At 37.1% G+C, this 15,690-nt stretch overlaps 2 protein-coding genes across 3 annotated transcripts in view; one reads left to right on the top strand and one right to left on the bottom strand.

Moving 5' to 3' along the window:
• Obp73a (Odorant-binding protein 73a) overlaps positions 1-15,690 on the top strand; it is a 372,527-nt gene that overhangs the window by 322,013 nt on the left and 34,824 nt on the right. The window lies entirely within an intron of this gene.
• LOC137251925 (uncharacterized) overlaps positions 1-15,690 on the bottom strand; it is a 30,862-nt gene that overhangs the window by 2,449 nt on the left and 12,723 nt on the right. The gene's annotated exons all lie outside the window — the stretch shown is intronic.

Genomic DNA, 15,690 nt, shown 5'->3' with positions numbered 1-15,690 from the left:
AATAAACATAGTTTTTGGGATATAACACATTGAATTTATTTAAATGACTTAGTTTTAATCATTACAGGGCATAAACTTAGATTTAATTTGTACTGACTGATTTCAAGTTCACAGAACATACATATTAATTTATTCACATTGTAAATATCGACAAAGAAATCCTATGAAAAAATTTTGTAAGTGTTACTTTTCGTATGACACGGTGATATGTGCTTATTAAAGAAGCAGTCGAGAGTGGTTTATTTTTTCTTTTGTGTAATAGCTTTTGACAATTTTCGCCCGCATATTAATAAGATCTGATATCTGATTTGTATCATTATTGTTATCATACCACTTTATCAAGGTATTGATGCATCCAACTGCTTCCGAAAAACTCACTTTCTGTTGTTGCATATCTTGCTCGATAGCTGATTCTTCGTTATCATTATTGGACACTTTGCAATCTTCGTCATCTTCCGTAATTTGAACGTCGTTCCAATTTTCAATGTCGTCAGTGCTGACGTCAACACCACCCACCTTTGACAATAACACAGAAATAGGGGAACACCCACAATTGTTTTTATTGCTAAACAAACGGTTGAATTTGAAAAAAGCTCAGAAAAGTGCTACGTGGACTCTCAAGCTCGGTCAACTTAGCTCAGCGTTTAACTTTTTCGCGATTCTACTGTATATGCAAAAAAATGTCCACTAAATAAATGGCGTTAGGGTCGCAATATTTACAAAATCCACTTTAAGGACAGATTTAGCTCATTCATAAGGAATGCAAACATATGTCCATTAAAGTTTCGCCAATAGTTGACGTCTTCTAGTATTTTTTTCATTGATTCTATAAAAAGAAATTAATTTTAATGTTTAATTTTATGAAAAGAGGCAAAAATAAGCAACAATTATTGATATTCCAATAATACTTACATATATGTTAGTAAATAATTTCTTGGAAATATTTCCCCTCAGCATTTGTCAGCTTGCGAGTTCTTCTTCATGGAACATAATCATGATGTGTAGCAATGATGTCATAGAAACAAAAATAAAAGTCCCACTAAAGGAGTTGGAAACTCCCATTTGGAAACTACCAATTTTACTTTAACAGACATAACTATATATTAACTATAAACCTTACTATATTGAACTCAACAAAATGGTACTTTAATTTCCTAAATCTACTTAAGTCACATGTAACGTGCTGGCATTCGAGATGGGTCTACCACGTTATCCCCAAAATCAAAATCCCCATTTTATGTGTGAAATAAATTCAAATTAGGTTTAAAATCGCCGCGACCAAAAAAGGCTAATAACCCATACCAACTTTCTGCATAGGCGGCCTTCGGCCGCGCTTATAAAAAAAACCCTGGGCTACGCCATGCCAAGTTCGGGTGTGTGGTATAACCGTGGCTACCGTGATGTCCTTCTACGTAGTACACGTTTCTGTTAGCTTATTCGAATTAGAACGACTAGCAGTCCTATATATGGATAAGTAAAAATATGTATTGCCAAAACGTGAATATATAGTTATACATACATAAATATGAATGAAAGAGGAAACAGATATAGCTATTTTTTACATGGCCATGATTGGGCACTGGGATTTTGTGTTTGGGAATTTTGATTTTGGGGATTTTGAATTTGGGGATTTCGTGGCACTCCCATTCCAGATATTCTTTATCTTATACGATGAACTTGCAGAATTTTATATTTTTATGTGAGAATCGTACTCAGAGCTTCAGCTTTTCAAATTTGACATACTGAAATCTTACTTGCTAAATACTTTGAGGTTATCATCCACTGGCGTCAGAAATTTTCGAATGGCCTCGAACAAGTGGAAGGGAAGAACCAACAAAAAAGCATGATTTTGAAAAATACTCCTTTTTGCTCAGTACGCTTGCGGAAATCCCTCGATTTGGCTTCACTGCTTTGTAGTATTTTGTTTTTAAGTAAACACACCACAAAAAAGAGAGTTTATAATGCCCGGGCGCTACTCACAAAGGGGTTCTTGATGTTCCGCAAAACAAAAAAACTGCTGAAAAAGATAAAAATTTTAAATTATTTATATCAATTTACTTAGTCAAACAGTCTGCCCACAGGACCTTCTAATTTGGGCTCGTTTAGATGTTTAACCACACCCTCAACTTTTTTTGTTTCTGTGCATTCTAAATACCATTTTAAAATAAATTTACCTACCGTTTTTTCATTGGTAAAGTTGGAAAACTTTACGCGCTCATGTAAGTAAGCACAAAACAGTGGATATAGAGAATTTCAAAAAATATTTGAAACTGTCATTAGTTGTATAATTGTATTGCATTCATAATATTAGCCATGTTTTTTTACAACCGTATACGTTTACGTTACGCGTAAAAAAAAACGTCTATCGTTTAGATGATGCTTAGGAGACCCATCTAGCGGCAGTGGTTAAATAACTATCTACAGAACAGGGTGTACCTAAAATCAGAGGCACAAACCTCTGGTGGCCATAATGTATAACATGTAGCTGAATCAATTGCGATGAATAGTGGACACACATAGAATACATAGAATTAGTGTATAGGGTGAAACATAGACACATATTTCAGTTACATCTGAGTATAATGCGTATTGAAATTTAGTAGTAAAAATTGTATGCCGCGCAATTTCAGAGGTGTATTTAAAGTTAGACGCTTAGCAGTCCATATAAAGTTTAAGCATAAACACAGCTATTATTAAATATATATATGCATTTTTTTAATAAAATTGGTTTACAATGCTCTTATAATTTGAAATTTGTATGGAAACATCAATTTAAAAAGCTTTATACACCTAAGACTTTATTTATTTGACCGTACTTATTTAGTAATTGTCGAGTATATTTTACCTATAATATTATATGAGTTTGGAATTGGAAAAGGTAAAGTTCCCCGGACGCAAGATGCACAGCACGCCACTGGATGACCTTGCACTAACTTTGAAGACTCTCAGAAAGCAAAAATTCTTTACTCAGTAATTTTTTAGTTAATATTTGTAATTTAATAAAATTAAGTGAATTTATTAAAATACATATTGTTAAAAAAATTTAACTTTATGTCAAAAAAAAACTAAATTCTGGCCAATGTGCGATGTCGTGAAATAGAGCAAACGCATAAAACCATTCTTATCATCAATTCCATCAAAATGTATGTACTAATGGGGTAATGAAAATGCAAATGCAGAAATGCTTTATAAATATCGTCTAAAAACCTCTATTCCAGCCAGGTAAAAAAAATTCTTATTACCGGTTACAAAAAGAACAGGAAAATTGTACACATCTTTGTATTTTGCTTTCGCATGATATCGCCACCAGCAGAAAATGTTAATTCTTTATCACGTTATCATTCTTTTCCCTTTCCTCTTCTCTATAAACTCCAGCTCTCTTATACATATCGTTAGCTCAATGTGAAAATGTGCTAAGTCAACTTTTACGAATTTTACAGGAGACGAAAAAAATTAATAACTTTTGAAATAACCATCTTTTTTTCAAAATTGTGAATGAGGATACCTTAATTGCAATGCTTTTGAGTTTAAACCTTTGAAAAAGATAAATAAAAATCATTTCTGCCAACCCAGCAGCTATTTTATGACTTAGCACCATTTCCGCACTCATAACAAATTTTTTTTTCCTGACTTAGCACTTTTTACCCAATATGTTTTCCCATCACTCCTCACCTTAATAATTGAAATAAAGCACTAAAGCACTAAAACTATATATTTCACAAAAAATACTATTTTTTTCTCAAACTATTTCTAACGGTACTGATCTGGACTCTTTTGCCGGATGCTGCGCAGACAATAATTTATATTTAATTCAAACAAATGATGTGTTGTGTCTTATTCCAAAAAGGCAACTGCCACATTCTTTATCTACAAACTAAATGCTAAATCTCTTAGTCCTTATCGAGAGAGTAAAGACTTGAGTGTAATTTTTAACTCCAAAATGTCTCTAGTACCATTGACTTCATTGTTTCAAAATTTGTTGGAATGGTTGGGTTCAGTAGACTTAACACCAGTGACTTTAAGGACCCTATGACGTTGAGGGCACTTTATATATCCTTGGTCAGAAGTGATCTTGAATGTTGCTCAATAATATGGAATCCTTTCCATGATTCTAACTCCTATAAAATTTAGAGAGTTCAAAAAATTTTTACAAAAATTGCTTTACGTATGCTTCACTGGCCAGGCGGCCTCCCATCATATACCAGCAGGCACAAATTGCTTGGTCTTCAGGCTTTGCATGACGGAAGAACTTTAATCTCACTCATGCTTGACTTTAGCACGAATTGCTCTGATTTATCTAATTTGTTCATTCCATATATTCCAATGCGTGATCTTCGGCATAATAGATTCTTTATCTAAATAACTAATAAAACGAATTTTGCTATGAATGAACTTATAACTAGGACTATACATCTAGCAAATCGATTCAGCATTGTTCTTAATTTTAATAACAGCTTATATAAGTTTAAGCTTGAATTTTTTTCTGCTTTTAACTAGTCTGTAACAAAGCATGTAGTTATCGACATGTAAGAATTGAAGTAGATTATCGTCAGCAAAAAGCATTTATCAAACACCAAAGGTATGTCTCAATTTGGTGAATAAAATTTCAAGGGGTTGTGTAGGCAACCCTCTCAAAGGGTTCCCAGCGCAATATATAGTTTCTCCAACCCAATTGTCAACCTCACCTACCGGTGGCGAATTTTTTTTCATTGACAGCCGAGGCTCTGGCGACCCCAAGTTCCTCATGGAACTAGGGGGTGGGGAGGGCGGGACGGCCTAGAAGGTTTAATGTGGTCATATAAATCGTTCCCGAGATGGTCGGACTAGTTCATTAATAGTGCTTTGTTACCGGAACTTACCGGATCTGTATGCGGCAAAGGACCACCAACATCGGCCTAAAGCCTTTGGGGAGTGTCTATATCGTTAATACAACAAGAACACCAACAAAGCATGTACTTTTAGACTGAATGAATTAAATAAGTAAATAAAATGCGCGCAGAAAGAAATGACTAATAATTCAGATTGATATTATTGACTGGTTGACTTAGCATATTTTTTTTGAACAGTTGACGACTTAGCACATTTACACATCATTGCAAACAGCACGTAAAAATTAAAAAGTAAAATATTTTTTTCTTGTGATCGATGTATTTTGAATTCAGTTTTAAAACTGTATTAAAATACAATTTTTCAAAAAAATTGACTTAGCACATTTTCACAATAAGCTAACGATATATAGGCCCGAGCTATTACGGGACAGTATAAAAGAAGTTTCTACAAATATTAAGCACCGACTTCATCAAGAAGTGTTCTGAAATGCAAAGAAGCATTGGAAAAACTTCGGTTAGGCCGGACCATACATCTTTACTGGGTTCGCGGTCATAAACGGATAAAAGGTAACGAAAATGCGGATGAGTTGATCCATCAAGCAGGAAAGGCGTGAACAAAAGCGCGGAGCTGCAAAATTTCTAAGATCATATGGAAAGCCTACGATATTAGACTCACAAAGTGACTCATATCTCTGAAGAGAGAAGACTTAAGGCTCACGATGGGCATATTGATTGGACACTGCCTTCTAGCGTCACATGCCTATAAGTTAGGCCTCGGCAGTAACAGCAAGTGCAGGAAGTGTGAGCTGCAGGAAGAAACGGTTGGTGTCCTGCGCTCGCCAGGTCAAGGCTCCAGATATTAGAGGCGGCAGAGTTGCCAGATCTCGATGCAGCAATTAAGCTGGGTCCTGGAAAACTGCTAGTATTTTCCAAGAAGACGGAGTTATTCTATAACGTATGTCCTGGAACCTGATTGGGATTCTCCCGTTTGGTCGTTAAACAAATTTTGGTAAAACAATGGACATATTCAGTCTATGTCAGGTTTTTATTGACCGGCCAGTTCAACCTAACCTATCCTAAGCACCGATTATCGGGGGCATGGATGTGTTGGTGTTGAAATAAATGATTCCTATTCTGAATCCACAAGTTATTAAATTACTGTTTCTGCATCAAATACTATTAAATGCTATTTTCAATTCAAATGTTTAATAAAATGTATTTTTCTGATACAATAAAGCCATTGCTCATATGAATAAATAAAAAAAATAAATGTCAGGTGCGATAACCTCCGAGGAGATTTTAGACGGAGCTTCTCTTCCAATTTGCATCGTGCTCCTTTTAATTTTTCCAACAATTTGGTGGGACGGGACCTACTTGTTTTATGCCGACTCCGAACGGCATCTGCAAGGCAAATCAGTTTTCACTGAGAGCTTTTCATGGCACAAATACAATCGGAGTGCTTGCCAAACATTGCCGAGGGGCGAACCCGCTTAGAAAAATTTTCTTCTAATTGAAGAAACTTCTTTCTAAAATTTGTATGTTGCTTTGCCCGGGGCGTGAACCCAGGATCTTTGGTGTGGTAGGCGGAGCACGCTACCATCACACCACGGTAGCCGCCCATATGAATAGTTACATATAAATTGTTATAATTTAAATTTTTTAAGATTTCTTTTTATTATAAATTGTATTTGAATTGAAAATTCAAATCTAATATATAAAATTCTTCTGTCACGGTGTTAGAGGCTTAACTCCTCCAAAACGGCTGAACCGATTCTCATGAAATTTTGTGAGCATATTGGGTAGGTCTGAGAATCGGCCAACGTCCACCTTTTTTTTCACTACGTGCCTGGGGTCTTGAGATCAAAACGTGGACCCGGGTACCCCTAGAAAATGTTTATACAATATGGATATCAAATGAAAGCTGTTGATAAGTGCTATGGTAAAGGATAATTTTCATACAACTGGGAGGCTAGGGTCTCGAGATAGGGCCAAAAACGTGGACCAGGATACACCTAGAATGTGTTTTTACATTGCGGGTATCAAATTGAAGCTGTTGATGTATGCTTTAGTACAGAGTAAGTTTTACACCGCTGAGTGACTAGGGTCTCAAGATATAGGCCAAAACATGGACCCGTATATCCCTAAAATGTGTGTGTATTATGGTTATCAAATGAAAGCTGTTGCTGAGAGCTCTAAAGTTCATTGTGATATTCAATTTAGTCGCATCAACCTGGCAAAACTGATAAATATGCATGCGAAGCCGAAATAAAAACAAGAATTAATAATACCCACATACCTATTTACATACGTCCTACTCGATTTGCCGGAAATTTCGTATATAAATTTGCCTATATTAGTATTTACGATGTTTTTTTCCGGGAAGTATACCAGAGACGCACTGGGACTGGGATTAGGACTAGGACTGGGACTGAGACTCGGAATGGGACTGGAACAAAATACATACCACCCTCTGGGACTGGTAATAAGAGATGAAGAAGAAGGAGAAAAACTTTAGAGAAAGGAAAAGATAGAAGGAAACTGAGAAAGGGATAGAATGAGACGAATATGGTGATGAAGCGAAAAAGATGGAGGGAGGAGTGAATAAAAAGATTAGGAAAAAGTGCAGGGGGGTAGGGCAGAGTTAGACGGAAAAAGCTTATTAAAATGTATGCAGATAGGCCAAATTTAGGGCAGAACAACGTCTGCCGGGTCTGCTAGTTTGTTTATAAAATATCTCGCAAATACCTATTACGTTTTATTGACATACTGGGGGACCACTATAATGGCAGTTTGTAGTGGTCGATAGCTCCATGCATGGCTCAATTGTATGTTTGGCTCATCTCATCAGCTGATTTTATTTTTTTCATGTCACTGGCATAGGGATTGTTAAAAGGAGATGGCAAACGCAAAATGCAATCAACGCATTGATAATTATTTATAAAAAAAATAGTTTCCATCACTTTAAATTATCTTTATAGTAAATGCATCTAATTTAGAGCATTATTTCCCACAATACGCAAGAAGAAGCTTTATGTTTTCTCTCCATTTCCATTCGCGCAATACCAACACACAGATTTTGATAGTCTAAACAAAGGTATATTGTTGCTGTAGAGATGAGCCAACCATATAGTTGAACCATGGCTCCAAATATATAACTTACTTCATTATATTAACTGCAATGTAGATTATATTTTTTCAAAATTATATTTCCTATCTTTGTTGACCAAGTTGAAAACGATTTAAATTCCCTTGGTGCCACCAGCTAGCACGGCGAAGAAGCGACCGACACACCGTTTTGGACGGCCATAACCGTTTAAACGGTTATGCACCGTTAAGTTAGTAAGTAATCTTTGTAGATATTATGAGAGAGTAAATTTGTATAGTAGGTCAGTGGTGAAAAATTTTCTCGCGGTATTCCTTATGTAATTCATATGTATATTGGCTTATAATATTTCTTCTTTACATAAATAAATTATTTTAATTTAAAACTATAGCTAAGACTGAGTTCCTTGGACTGGCAATAAAAAAGATACAAGTAAAAACTTGAAGGAATTTTATGAAATACAGATTACAAGCTGCGACTATTACTTTAATGCTTGGGACTATATATTCGCCCGTTGTTTTTAAATAGTTAAATTGGATAAATACCATACGTAACAATAGATCGTAACAATTTTCGCAAAAGTGAATTGTAGGTTACAATATTTCCGATAACAGCTAGAATGGGGACGTAAGCTTGCAATTAAAGGCCGCGGTACAATAAAAATTTTCATATACATAGAAGCGTTTAACACAAGCTTATGCATTCCAGTAACATCTCCACAATCAACCAAGATGTTGCGTTTATAAATATGAAGGAACTTCAGACTTTGCAATGGAAGTTTATTTCGCCTTGCCCATTCACATACAAAATTTCACTAGGCACTGTTTGAAACATTCTCCTTAAAAACAAAACAAAAATACTTACTAACATATTTTGTGTCGTATTCATTATGATCGAGCATAATCGCATCGCGCGATGTGACGAGAATCGCTGTTAGCGATCAATTATATTAGTGCATATGGAGCTGTTTATGACAAAGCTAATTTAGCGATTACAAGAGACAAAAGCGACGAAAATTTGCAACCAAAATATTTTGATTTAGTTGAGCAAAATTAACGAAACAATATGGATGTTTTTATTGCAAAGGTACGTGCCAAGCAGTGTTTGTGGAATAGTTTACCACAATCGCGATTGGATGCACTTGATATTTTTTTTCTTATGTATACTTTTTAATTTTATTTTTTTAGTAACAAATAGCTATTTTCTAATAATAAAATTTTACGAGTTAATGTACGCATGTTGCTTTCTCTACACTGCCACAACGTGAATAAAAAGATGTTGAGTTATATTGTTGAGCATTCCATCGCTTGCGATTTCGCTCTACTATAAACACTCAATCGCCAGCGATAACGCTAGCAAAAATGTAACAAGCGATGGAGCGTTTCTCGTCGCATCGCGCGATGCGATACGTTCGATCATAAACTTAGCCTAATATTGCAGTTTTTAATTGCGAAAAATGTTAGAAAAGTTACCAACTAGTGGGAAAAATAATTCCACATGCGAAGTGTGCCTGCGCACCCCAAAGCAAATATCAAATTCTTTTCTTTTGCTTTGCTTGCAACAAAAATTGCAAGTCTGCAATTTTTTATGTCAGATGGCGCCAGTGTCGCTCAATCTACCGTTCTCCATAAAAATACGTGCAGTCTACTCATAACTGCTTTTGTGACGGGGCTTTAAGCTACATATATGTAAGTGCAGTTATTATAACGGAAGGCAGTAGTTTCATTGTTAACACTTTGAAGCTCTCCAAATATTAAATCTAAGTGTAAATACTACTCAGGGCCGGCTCTACCATATACGCGAACTACGCGACCGCTTAGGGCACCAAATTCGATAAACACTTTCTTACTAAAAATTCTGTTAGCAAAAAAAAAAAAAAAAAAATTTTTGTAGAGGCCCTTGTAGGGTTACATCTATATTCCTACCTACCTACCTATATTCCTACCTACCGACCTACTTTAAATAAATTGCATTTTTCTTTTTTTTTATATTTCAATTTTGAAATGATTGTTACAAAAATTTTCATTCAGATATAAATTTTTAAAACGAATTGTTAGCATACATTTAGGAGTGAATTTTAAAGGATATCTAATACATAAAATTCTTCTGTCACGGTTTTAGAGGCTTAACTCCTCCGAAACGGCTGAACCGATTCTCATGAAATTTTGTGAGCATATTGGGTAGGTCTGAGAATCGGCCAACGTCTACCTTTTTTTCGCTATGTGCCTAGGGTTTTGAGATCAAAACGTGGAGCCGGGTACCCCTAGAATGTGTTTATACAATATGGATATCGAATGAAAGCTGTTGATGAGTGCTATAGTACAGATTAATTTTCATACAACTGGGAGGCTAGGGTCTCGAGATATAGCCCAAAACGTTGACCCGGGTACCCCTAGAACGTGTTTATAGAATATCGATATCAAATGAAAGCTGTTGATAAGTGATATAGTACAGGATAATTTTCATACAACTGGGAGGCTAGGGGTCTCGAGATATAGCCCAAAACGTGGACCCGGGTACCCCTAGAACGTGTTTATACAATATGGATATCAAATGAAAGCTGGTGATGAGTGCTATAGTACAGGATAATTTTCATACAACTGGGAGGCTAGGGTCTCGAGATATATCCCAAAACGTGGACCCGTGTACCCCTAGAATGTGTTTAACCAATATGGATATCAAATGAAAACTGTTCAGGAGTGCTATAGCATAGGATAATTTTCATACAACTGGGAGGCTAGGGTCTCGAGGTATAGCCCAAAACGTGGACCCGGGTACCCCTAGAATGTGTTTATACAATATGGATATCAAATGAAAGCTGTTGATGAGTGCTATAGTACAGGATAATTTTCATAAAACTGGGAGGCTAGGGTCTCGAGATATAGCCCAAAACTTGGACCCGGGTACCCCTAGAATGTGTTTATAGAATATGGATATCAAATGAAAGCTGTTGATGAGTGCTATAGTACAGGATAATTTTCATAAAACTGGGTGACTAGGGTCTCGAGTTGTAGGCCAAAACGTGGGCCAGTGAATGCCTAGACAGTGTTTAAACAATATGGATATCAAATGAAAGCTGTTGATGAGTGCTTTAGCACAGAGTAATATATTATCCATAGACGGACTGGGACTGGGATTAGGACTAAGACTGGGACTGAGAAAGAGACTCAGAGCTAGGAGACTCGGAATGGGACTTGAACAAAATACATACCACCCTCTGGGACTGGCAATAAGAGATGAAGAAGAAGGAGAATAACTTGAGAGAACGGAAAAGATATAAGGAGACTGATAAAGAGATAGAATGAGACGAAGATCGAGATGAAGCAAAAAAGACAGAGGGAGGAGTGAATAAAAAGATTAGGATAAAGTGTGTAGGAGTAGGGCAGAGTTAGACGGAAAAAGCTTATTAAAATGTATGCAGATAGGCCAAATTTAGGGCAGAACGACGTCTGCCGGGTCTGCTAGTTTTATATAAAAACTAGAAGACCCGGCCCACGTTGTCCTGCCCTAAATTTGGCCAATCTGCATACATTTTAATAAGCTTTTTCCGTCTGACTCTGCCCTCCCCCCTCTTCACTTTTTCCTAATCCTTTTATTCAATGCTCCCTCCATCTTTTTCGCTTCATCTATCGCCATCTTCGTCTCATTCTATCTCTTCCTCGATCTCCTTCTCTCTTTTCTCTTCTCTCAATTTCTTCTCATTCTTCTGCATCCCTTATTGCCTGTCCCAGAAGGTGGTATGTATTTTATTCCAGTCCGTCTCTGGATAATATATTACTCTGTACTAAAGCACTCATCAACAGCTTTCATTTGATATCCATATTGTTTAAACACTGTCTAGGCATTCACTGGCCCACGTTTTGGCCTATAACTCGAGACCCTAGTCACCCAGGGATATGAAAATTACCCTCTGCTAAAGCACTCATCCACAGCTTTCATTTGATATCGACATTCTACAAACACATTCTAGGGGTACTCGGGTCCACTTTTTGGCCTATAGCTCGAGACCCTAGTCACCTAGGGGTATGAAAATTACCCTCTACTAAAGCACTCATCAACAGCTTTCATTTGATATCCATATTCTATACACACATTCTAGGGGTACCCGGGTCCACGTTTTGGCCTATATCTCGAGACCCTAGTCACCCAGGGGTATGAAAATTACCCTCTACTAAAGCACTCATCAACAGATTTCATTTGATATCCATATTCTATAAACACACTTTAGGGGTACCCGGGTCCACGTTTTGGCCTATATCTCGAGACCCTAGTCACCCAGTCACCTATCCTATATTTCAAGTTAGATCAAACTACACACGGGGTGCAAAACAAGTTCAAAATCGGTTCAGTAGTTTAGGAGTCCATTGGCCTCAATTGTGTGACACGTGTTTTTTATATATTAAGAAGAAGATAAATAGTGGTATATTAATTGCAGACTACATTGGCGATCAGCCAGGCCTTTTTTTATAACTACAGCAAGAAGAAAAACGCTAATCGTTAATTAAAAACTAAGGATCGCGCTAATTTGTTGGAATTATTTTTAGAAGCTCTATTGGAATGATCAAAAATCGAAGCTAAAACAATGCTGTCTTATGCTGCGAATAATGAAAGCGGAGAATCTGATATATCAATTTATTAAGTGATCGAGTCTATTGAGCCAACTAATACAAGAGTTTATATGTAGCAGTTTATTTTCGTTCCAAGCAACAAGCTGAAATGAACGCAGCCAAACAGGCATTAGAAAATTTGCGTGATTTATTCCCTCAATTGGATCATCAAAAATGTGTTATTGCAAAAAGTATTTAAAAAGCACAAAATTAGGTACAAAAAATAAGCAGTGCGATTTATTAATAACATCCTGTATATAATTAAGATAATTAATAAATAAAATCTGAATTTAACTAAAAGATTAATTTGAAATAAAGAGCAGAAAATTTACAAATGCTCAGGGCAATTACTTGTTAATATTGTAACGAATTTACTGCAATTCCTCATATTCTGTCAAATTCTCTGCTAACGTTCGTATCGCCAAACTGTTGAATATATAACTCCACTTTTCAATAATGCAAAATGGCCTTTATTAAAGTACTTCACAATAACGCAATTCAAAATAACACTACTATTACTCGCCAGGTGGCTTCTTAAATCAAACTGATTGTCGTGCCTCAACTGTTGCTGCTTTTATAGTGTTTGTTTAGAATTTACTAGTTAGTTATCAGCTATAATATTACTCAGCTATAACTACGTTTATAGCTTCTCATATGCGCGTGTACATATGTATATGTGACTGATACTTGCATAAGTCATTGCCTACTTTTGGGAGCATCCCAGATAAGATATATGCATGTGTTTGTGCTTCTCTCTCCGCTGTGTGTACGTACATATGTGTAGACATAATGATTGATTCGTTTATGTAGATACATAATGATTGATTTATGGATGTGCATACAAGTCACTGCTTAGCATCGGCTTGGAGATGATAGTATCTCTTAGTGTTGCTAATATTCGTCACACTGCCCTCCACCTAAGTCTGATCGTCCCGATCAGACAAATCTCTCGAACTAAACGCTGCCAGCCTTTCCAAATGAACCACTTTCATTTTGGTTCGTGGTTTGCCAATCGTTTGTACACTACATCGTTGATCCGTTTTACAACTTTGTAGGGGCCTTCCCAATTACACTGCAATTTCGGGGACAAACCTGTTTTTCGTTGTGAGTTGTATAACAGCACCAAATCTCCTTCCTGAAACCCTTCCGAATTAATTGTTTTATCGTACCTCGCTTTCATCTTGTCACTCATAATCTTTGATCGTTGCCTTACAAGATAGTGTATCTCTCTCAGCTCTTCTTCCAAGACACCAGTGGATTTCTTGACATTTCTCTCCGCATCGGCATCTATCCCAAACTTCAAATCAGCTGGCAGTCGAAGGTCATTGCCAAAAATTACCTTTGCGGGAGTTTGGCCCGTTTTCTCATGCACTACCGATCGGTAAGCCATCAAGAATAATGATATATGTGTATCCCACTCCTTATGGTACTTGTCTACTACTTTCCTTAAATGCTCCTCCAATGTTCTATTGAATCGTTCCACCATACCATCGGACTGAGGATGCAATGCAGTTGTCTGTGTTTTTCGAATTCCCAATGATTTACATATTTCCCGGAACACAGCTGATTCGAAATTCCTTCTTGGTCAGAATGTAACTCCATTGGTACACCATACCTTGCAACTCAATTGTTTATAAACACTTCTGCTACTGTTTCCGCTTCTTAATTTGGGATTTGGTATACCTCTGGCCATTTGCTGAAATAATCCATAACCACCAGTATATATTTGTTTCCGCAGTTGCTAGTAGGAAATGGACCTGCGACATTCATAGCGATCCTTTCAAATGGCTCATCTGAGTTATATTGCTTCATCTGGCCATGACTTCGGGTTTTGGGCCCTTTCGCTCTGCTGCAAACCTCGCAGTTCGCAATCCACTCAGTGACCGACTGACGGCAACCAACCCAAGTGAATCTCTGGTTAATCTTCTCAAGCGTCTTCGTGATTCCAATATGACCTCCGCTTGGACCATTATGCAGCTCGCTGAGCACGTCAGGAATCCTCTTTCTGGTGACAACTATCAGTTTCTTCTTGCAATGGCCATCCTCACTCTCCCATACTCGATGCAAGCAACCGGATATCAATTCTAAACTGTTCCACTGTGCCCAATATGACTTCGCAATGGGGCTCTCTGCTGACATCTCCTCCCTATTCGTTCGAGCCCTTGCATAACATGTGACAGATCAGTATCTTCTAGCTGACACTTCCTTAGTTGTTCCTTGTCCCATTCATCTGTACATGTTATAGTCATTAGCCGGACATCTATAATGTCTTTTTTAGCCTCGGCCTTTGAACAGTGCTTGCATTCCAAACTACATTGTCTTCGTAACATTGCATCAGCATTTCCATGGGTACTACCTTTTCGATGCTCAATGGAAAAGTCATAGCTTTGTAGTCGCTCGATCAACCGTGCCAATTGTCCTTCCGGATTACGGAACTGAAGAAGCCATTTCAACGCTGCGTGATCTGCCCTGACGCGGAATCGCTGGCCGTAGAGGTGTTTGTGAAAATGTTTAATGCACTCTACCAATGCCAACAGCTCTCTCCGGGTAACGCAGTAGTTCCTCTCTGGTTTTCCAATTGAACGGCTGTAATATGCAACTACCTTCTCCTGTCCATCAACTAGTTGTAACAAAACGCCTCCTATAGCATATCCACTCGAATCTGTATCCTGCTCCTGGAATCGGATATGCCAACAAAAGCTTTATTTTTTCTTGTAAGCTCATGGAGGCTGTGGGCTACGCTGGAAAAGTTTGGTACAAATCGGCGGTAATATGTGCACAGCCCAAGGAAATTTCTCAATTCATGCAGGTTTAGTGGTCTTGGCCAATCCTTTACTGCCTCTATCTTTTCATTCGCAGTACAGATTCTTTCTGTCGTTACCTTATGACCCAAATAATTTACTTCCTTTTTAAACAGCGAACACTTTTTGGGACTTAGTTTCAGACCAGCACCAGCTATTCTTTGGAAAACCTCCTCCAAGTTCTTCAGATGTTCTTCGAAGTTTTTTCCCAATACGATGATGTCATCTAAGTAAAAATAAGCATGTTTTCCAATGTAGTCCTTTCAGTACCTGATCCAAGGGTCTTTCAAAAGTAGCTGGTGCATTAAATATTCCAAAAGGCATCACTGGAAATTGCCAAAGACCATTAC

The sequence above is a fragment of the Eurosta solidaginis genome, chromosome 5, assembly GCF_040869045.1.
Source record: "Eurosta solidaginis isolate ZX-2024a chromosome 5, ASM4086904v1, whole genome shotgun sequence".
NCBI classification, from domain to species: domain Eukaryota; kingdom Metazoa; phylum Arthropoda; class Insecta; order Diptera; family Tephritidae; genus Eurosta; species Eurosta solidaginis.
The sequence above is the reverse complement of the archived record's forward strand: the minus strand, read 5'-3'. Positions and strand labels throughout refer to the sequence as shown.